This window comes from Anser anser (genome assembly GCF_964211835.1).
Source record: "Anser anser genome assembly, chromosome: 14".
NCBI lineage: Eukaryota > Metazoa > Chordata > Aves > Anseriformes > Anatidae > Anser > Anser anser.
This window is the reverse complement of record NC_139735.1, coordinates 2,845,623-2,852,561: the sequence shown is the minus strand read 5'-3', so window position 1 is coordinate 2,852,561 and position 6,939 is coordinate 2,845,623. Positions and strand designations below refer to the sequence as shown.

Sequence of the window (6,939 nt, the reverse complement as noted above, 5' to 3'; positions counted from 1 at the left end):
CTGTAAACAAAGCATGTGATTAAGCTGTGTAAGGAAGCTGGTGGGATAAGAACTGAAGTTCAGGCTCACAAATATACCAAGGATGCTGAAATACTATTTCCAATTCAGATTACATGAATTAGTGGACTCCCAGATTTGCTGATTGCAAAGCTGTTAAGAATGTAAGCTTCCTCTGCAAGGTTGTGGAATTACGGTGCGTATTTTTGTTGTTTTTCCTATGAGGAAACGCTGAGAGACCTGGGTCTGTTCGGTCTTGAGAAAAGAAGACTGAGGGGGATCTTATCAATGTTTATAAATACCTGAAGTGTGGGAGACAGAGGGATTTGGCCAACCTGTTTTCAGCGGTCTGTGGGGACAGGACAAGGGGCAGAGGCCACAAAATGGAGCCCAGGAAGTTCCGCACCAACATGCGAAAGAACTTTGATTATGGGAAAGATGCTGTAGGTGTGAATAGGTGCTCCCTAGCGAAGGAAAACTGTCCTCAATCCCATTCTAGTGCAGGACGCCTGGGCTGGATCATAGCAGAAAGGGCCACACGTTGCCTCACCCCGATGGTGAGGCCTTGAGGTGCAGCCACCTTTGGGGCTCTGTTACCCTCCTTAGCTTAACGCAGGGCACGCAGCCTCACCTGGAGCTGGCTGCGGCGTGCTCCCACGTAGCACTTTGGGGACTGCTGGACGTGGTGGCATCCCGAGCACTTTTCTGTAGTCGTGTAGCTGAGGGGAGCCCTGCAGAGGGTGAAGGCCGGCAGGAGGCTTCCTGCCCGGCTGGGCGGGGAGGCCCAGGGTCTGAGCTCCATGTGGGGAGGTGGACTGGGAAGGGTGAGTTCGCCTGTAGCCACCCGTGGCACCTGTGGGAAGCCCAAGCCTTGGAACATGGGGCGCCGTCTGCATGGGGCTGAGCTGCAGAAGCTTATTGCTGCTTTTAAAGGCCTGCCAGCACGAAGTTTCTGAGGGGAGGCAGCCCCTACCCCCAGCCCCGGGGAGCCCGGACAGGAGGGGAGCGCCCAGGGCGCTGTAGCTGGCGAAGCCCTGGACGCAGGCCGCTCAAAATCCGGAGCAAAGCGAGCTGCCCCGTGCCGTGAGGCTGCCCCTAAGGAGGCCACCATTTCCCCAGGGAAGCGCTGCGGGAGGCAGGCCCCGGCCCCGAGCAGCGCCAGCAGGGGGCAATGTGGCTGCGCCCACGGGCAGGGGCCGGCCGCGCTCCCGGCCTCACCCCGGCCTCTTCCTGCCCGGGTAAACGTGAGGAGCTCCTCTGTATTAAGGTCTGTAATCGTGTTTTTGTGTGAACAAAGATTGTCTTTAGACCTGTGCGACTCAGCAGAATAACCCCCGACTCTTAATCAGAGAGCTTCTCCAACGCTGGGGAAAATAAATGTTTTCTTAACCGGGCATACGTTGCCTGTGTCATGTAAGAGGAAAACCTTGGCAAAAAGACACCAATCTCCCTAAATGTTACTGCTTGGTAACAGAAAAATAAGTATGGAGAAAAAATGTTGCTAATTATGGGGTTATAATATAATGAATTTTACCTGAGAGCATCTAACCTTTTCCAGAGTACTATAGAAATGATTGCTGTGTGCTTGAGTAGATCCAGATTTAGAAAGATACCTCCAAAACACTAGTTAATAGAATAATTACATTCATGCTGCTAATATCCATTTCCTTGTTGAACTTGGTGTCTGAAAGCTGGTTATTTTATATCTGTAAATAATTTCCTTGCCTAATTACTTGCTTAGACAGCTCTGCTCCCAGTCACACACCTGTGCAGCCATTGTATGGGAACTGCTGACACCTGTGGGGCTGTAATGTTGGGCCAGGACGTGTCTTAGAAAAGTTGGGAGGGACATTTCTCTGTTTGGGAGAGGCATAAACATTCCCTGGCTAACTGCTGCTGGGCCTCAGGTGATGTTCTCCTTCCTTTCCCAGGGCTTGAGGAAACGCAGCGTCCAGCGCCCCGGATGACCACAGGTATGGAGGCATGGCGGGGGGGGTACAGCTCCCGTACCATCCCCGTGTCACCCGTTCTGGTTCAGCCAGGCCAAACCGTGGCTACGGGGCCATCACAGCCACACGAGCCCTTCTGAAGGCTGCAGCACATGCCCAGGTCCCACACCATGTATGAGAGCTGAGAGCAGGTCCCCCATCCCTGCCCCAGAAACCAGATTCCTCCTTCATGCTTCCAGCAGCCATTGATTTCTCTGGCAGCCCGCTGTGGGCTCTGTTAGGTTCAGAGGACGCTGCTGTGTCTCTGAAGTGTGGCAGTCCTCGATGCCATTCCTCTTCATGCTCCACGCAAAAAATAAAATTGAATATAAAACCTAAAACACCCGCTAAATTGACACAGTCATTAACACGCCTCTTTCCCCAAGATTGAGGTGACTGATTTCCTAACAAAGGTTTATCAGAACGATTAAAAGAAAAGGAAAATGACCCTTAGGGCACCCACCACGCCTCTTGGTTCACTTCCCACTTTCTTTCTCCGTAAATGCCAGTCTGTGACCATGGTGGAAATATCTGTGGCAGAGATGGGTTCTCCTTGAAAATGCCACAGTGAGACTTTGGGATAGTTCAGAGCTGACCCAGTGGTTAAGGAGTGGTGGTTGAGCAGTAGCACCACAGTGATATTGGAGAGCGACCCATGGTTATTCTGGTGCCTGCCTTAAATATTTGAATGTGCTCTGTGTAAGCTGAGTATCCTTACAAATTTCAGACTGAAGTGAATTCATTCAATTCACTAATGTTATTCATTTAGTAAAAGATCTATAGCTCCTTTAGGCCTCTCTGGTTTCCAGGTGGTGTGGTGCTTCTTTCCTAGGGTAAGGTCACATAAAGCTTCTCAGGTTCTGCTGTTAATAGTGACAGTGGGCGAGGGCCATACCAAAGCTCCCCACCCCTTTATTTGTGGTGCTAGCAAATAACTCGAGACAGGCTAAGCCCAAATGGCCAGAGAGGAGTATGAGTGAGTGCTGCAGGGGGGCATCGGTGCAGCGAATGCAGCAAGATTAAACGAGGCTGCACATTTCTGCCCAGTTTCTTGGTGCAGTGCTGCTTTAATTCGCTCTTTGCCCAGATTTGCAAACAGAGGCTTGGGTAATGGAGGGCTGAGGCTTGAGAGCTGATGGTCTGGGCCCTGCTGCTGTTGTTCAGGCTGGATTATACCTTACTCCATAAACAATCCCACCAGCTTCGTACAATATGCTAAACAATATTGAAGGGAAAATAAAAAGTCTAAATTAAACTGAGCACTGTGTGCAGCACTGTAAATGAAACCTGTTTCTAGTGAAATGCCTCTGGCAGCATGTGCTGGAGGTACAGGAAGGACACGGGGCTTTTAGCAGCCTTTGCTCCTTTTTGCCAGAGGGTCTCACCCTGATTTGGGCTTGCGGTGCTCTTTACCCGCCTCTGGATCACTTCGGGATTGATGTCGGATCAGGCGTTTGAATAGAGCAGCTAGATTTTGTATTTCAGAACAAGATGATCTTGAAATATTTACTATAGAGGTGTTGATGGCACCAGCATGTTTGTGTCAAAACGTCTGACTGACATGTTGGGTTTCAAATAACCCTTCGCTCCTGAGATACTTAAAAGCTTTTCCAAACATATTCTCCTATCTCTGGGGGTATAATCTGCTTGTTTCAGATCTGGTCTGCTAAAGGCTGTCTTTTCGCTTTTGAGCAAGAATATTTGAATGTCACAATTTGTTCAGTTTGGTGAGTGGGACATTTACAGATTTTTGTACAAGCTTTTACCATTTGTTGTGGAAATCACTGGTCAGATGGAAGTCTTCACTACAAAAATCATATATACAACGTGTCACCTATTACCATCAAACCTCCTGGAAAAAACAACCCTAACATAACCCAAGCCCTAAAATATTTTCCTCTATTGAAGATGCACAAAAGCCCGCTGCTCCTAGCAGAGTTTTAACCCCTAGAGAATAATGCAAGAGCAAATGGTTTTCAAAATTACTGCAGTCGCTATAAATCCTTGAATACTACATTGGCATGTGGAAATAAGCAGGTGTCATGCAGAGAAATAAGAACCCTCACCTCATTGAATTTGTGATCCCGAGGAGATGTAGGAGCCTTTTTGGCTGCAAAGTGGCCCTAAAAGTGTGGAACTTAACTTCTGTGGGTAGGCAAGTGCAACCACAGCTAACGCGTGTCCCTCCCCGACTGCCCTTTGGGGTGAGCTTCTGGGCAGCTGGGAGCATCCCCACCTGAACTTTGGTGTACACAATTTCCATCGGCTGAAAAGATTACTTTGTAGGTGTTTCCCTGTTCTGCTCTTTGTCCAGAGCTGGAGGGTTTCCTGCCCGAGCCCCCAAGGAGCTGCAGCAGGGGTCCAGCAGGGCGCCTTCCCCTGCCCATGCGGCGTGCTGCAGCTCTGGGCTTGGTGCCTGCCCCTGTGCTGAGCTCCGCTGCTCCCAAACTCAGAATTTCAGGAATCTGCAGCATCCGAAAGTTGAAAAAATAGGAAATTGAATCCCTTCCTCTCCACTTACAGTTTTCATTATTTTACCACATTTTAAGGCTTACACACGAACTTTAGTCTCTTCCTCTTTTTTTTTTTTCCTTAAAGCAGATTAACACTTTATAAATAAAGATAACAGAATTACGAGAACTCCGGAGAAAGACAGCGTTTGTGGTGCTAAATTATGCAGTAGCCCTGCCAGTGCTGCGCGTGTTCATTACCAGCGTGATGCGACACGCACACTTCATTTGGAAGACAAACCTCTCCTCGCCCCCGCGGCTGATCCTGGCAGGCGGGGAGCCCTTCACCCTGCAGCCCTGTCCCGGGGGGCACGGGGGCTGGCACCACAGCCCCCTCCTAGCAGAGCTGCTGCCTTCAGTCTTTATTTCCCCCTTCTGTGCCCAGCGATGGCCACCTGGGCTTGGGCACGCTGTCGTGTACCTCGAGCTACTCCCAACAACACGGCAATAAAATTGCAAGATGCCTGCAGTCTGGTTGTGATCTCCTCCAGAACATCCCCACCTGCAGCCTGCGAGCGCGAGGCCGTAAATACTTCCTTCTGCGCAGGATGGATGCAACTTTCCCCAGGCTCGATTGCCAAGTGAACAGGTTTAGTTTTGCAAATGTTGTTAGACTTTGTTGTTGTTGTTATTTTATTTTAGGAACGCCGATTTTACTGCCCCCAACTCCCTTTTTTCCTGTGGCTTGCTCCTCTTTCCAGCAAGCCTGTTGTTCAAAGCTCAGCCCGGGGATTTCTCAAGCCCTGCAGGACCCAGGTTACAGCTGACCCAAGGCCCCAGCAGCAGATGAGATGCTTTGCAGCAAGATTTTGCATAACACCTGACTTATTCTGTATTACAGAGGGAGAGAAGATGCTGTTAATTTAGGTACATGTTTTCCAGTTCACACAGGTGTCTTCTCTGGCTGTAACGCTACCCGAATCTTAGGTGGGCAACTGGTACGAGCTATGAATACATTTATTGCTGAATGATAGCAATGGGATACGGAGAATGTGCGTGCAGTAAAAGCATGGATATCTTCCAACTGCTGTTGGCAAAACGCTTGATTTGGCGAAGATTTATCATAACAAGTCATCTCGGCTGGAGATGGGCTTTCAAATGCCTCTGCTGCTGTACAGGCTGTCTCCTGACGAGCCGCAGTCACAGCAGTGGGGCTGAACTCGTGACAAACTGCAGAAGCACACGTCTTCTGTGACATTTGCAAAGTGACAATGAGCCTTTCCTTTGCGGTTTGATAATTTCCCGCAAATAATTTTGTTACAGTGCTGTCCGCAGGCTTAAACCCGGTGCAGAGCTGTGATGTACTGAAAATGCTTTCACACCAGGGGGAAAAAAAAAAAAAAGTTAAGCTGATACAACATGATGCTTCTCTGTGACTTTCTCACGAGCCTTACAAGGCCCTCTAGTCTGCCAAATATAGCAGCAGGTCGCTCCCCCTGCCTCTGGCTGGGATGTTTGCGTTGCAGTTTGTATTTCTGGGGTGGTTGCAGCAGCTGATTTACACTCAGGCAGCTTAATCTCAAAAGGAAATCAACACTTCTGTGACAGCATCGTTTACAAGGAATAGCACATTCCTTGTCTAGAAGATCGTCATTGCCGTAACTAATTAACACAGCATGCTTAATTGCTTTGTGCAATTGGGGGTGGAGTTCCGCTTACCTCCAGTTAGGTGGGGAGGGAGGGGGGAGCCTGGGCAGCCCCTCTGTGCACACAGAGATCAGGTGCCTGCTGCACTCAGTGGCTGTCTCTAGCTCCATTTAGTTTTGAAAAGATGGGATGGGGCTGTTTGGCTCGCGTGGTTTTCAAAATGGATTTGTATCTCGGATTACCCCCAAATTTGGAAAATGAGTCTCAGCAGACCTTCGGTGATCTCAGACCTGCCATGAGGGGCCTGGGGCCTGAGCCTGTAATTATTTCCTTTAAAAACCCTCCCTCGGCTGAACGTAGAGAATATCTAATTAGCTGAAAGCCATGATAGCTGTCAATCACGTGTCGCCTCAGCCTTCAGGCTTAAAGGGCAGAGTTATTCCTGAAGACTTATTGTTAAAGGAAACCGCTAGTACAGCTGGCTCCCATCTCGCTAAGAAACAAGATTATAGATGGGTAATGTTACCATGGAAAGCCAAATGCTTTAATCATACCCCAGCATGCAGTAACAGAGTTCTGAAAGCCACGCAACCAGAAAACTTAACAAAACCCAGGTGCCAGATAGATATTTGAATATTCGCGAGCACTCAAGGGAACTTTGAAATGGCTGAATTTGGCGTGGGGCTTGGCAGCCGCAGCAGCGAGTCCTCACCCCCATCTTGCACGTCTTTGACATGTGTATAAATACCTTCAGAGCTTCACGGAGCAATGAAGAATTAAGTCTGGTGGTGGTGGGGTCCGTTTCCCAAAACCCAGGAAGGTTGTGCCCAGGACCACGTTGCCCCACGGTGGTGTGT

The 6,939-nt window shown here is 49.3% G+C and overlaps 1 long non-coding RNA gene across 1 annotated transcript; it reads left to right on the top strand.

Annotated features, from left to right (window-relative positions):
* Positions 1-1,270: 1,270 nt before the first annotated feature.
* On the top strand, positions 1,271-6,056 carry LOC310881506. The gene is made up of 2 exons (XR_014572438.1): positions 1,271-1,970; positions 4,587-6,056. It is a non-coding gene; the product is annotated as an uncharacterized lncRNA (long non-coding RNA).
* Positions 6,057-6,939: the final 883 nt, after the last annotated feature.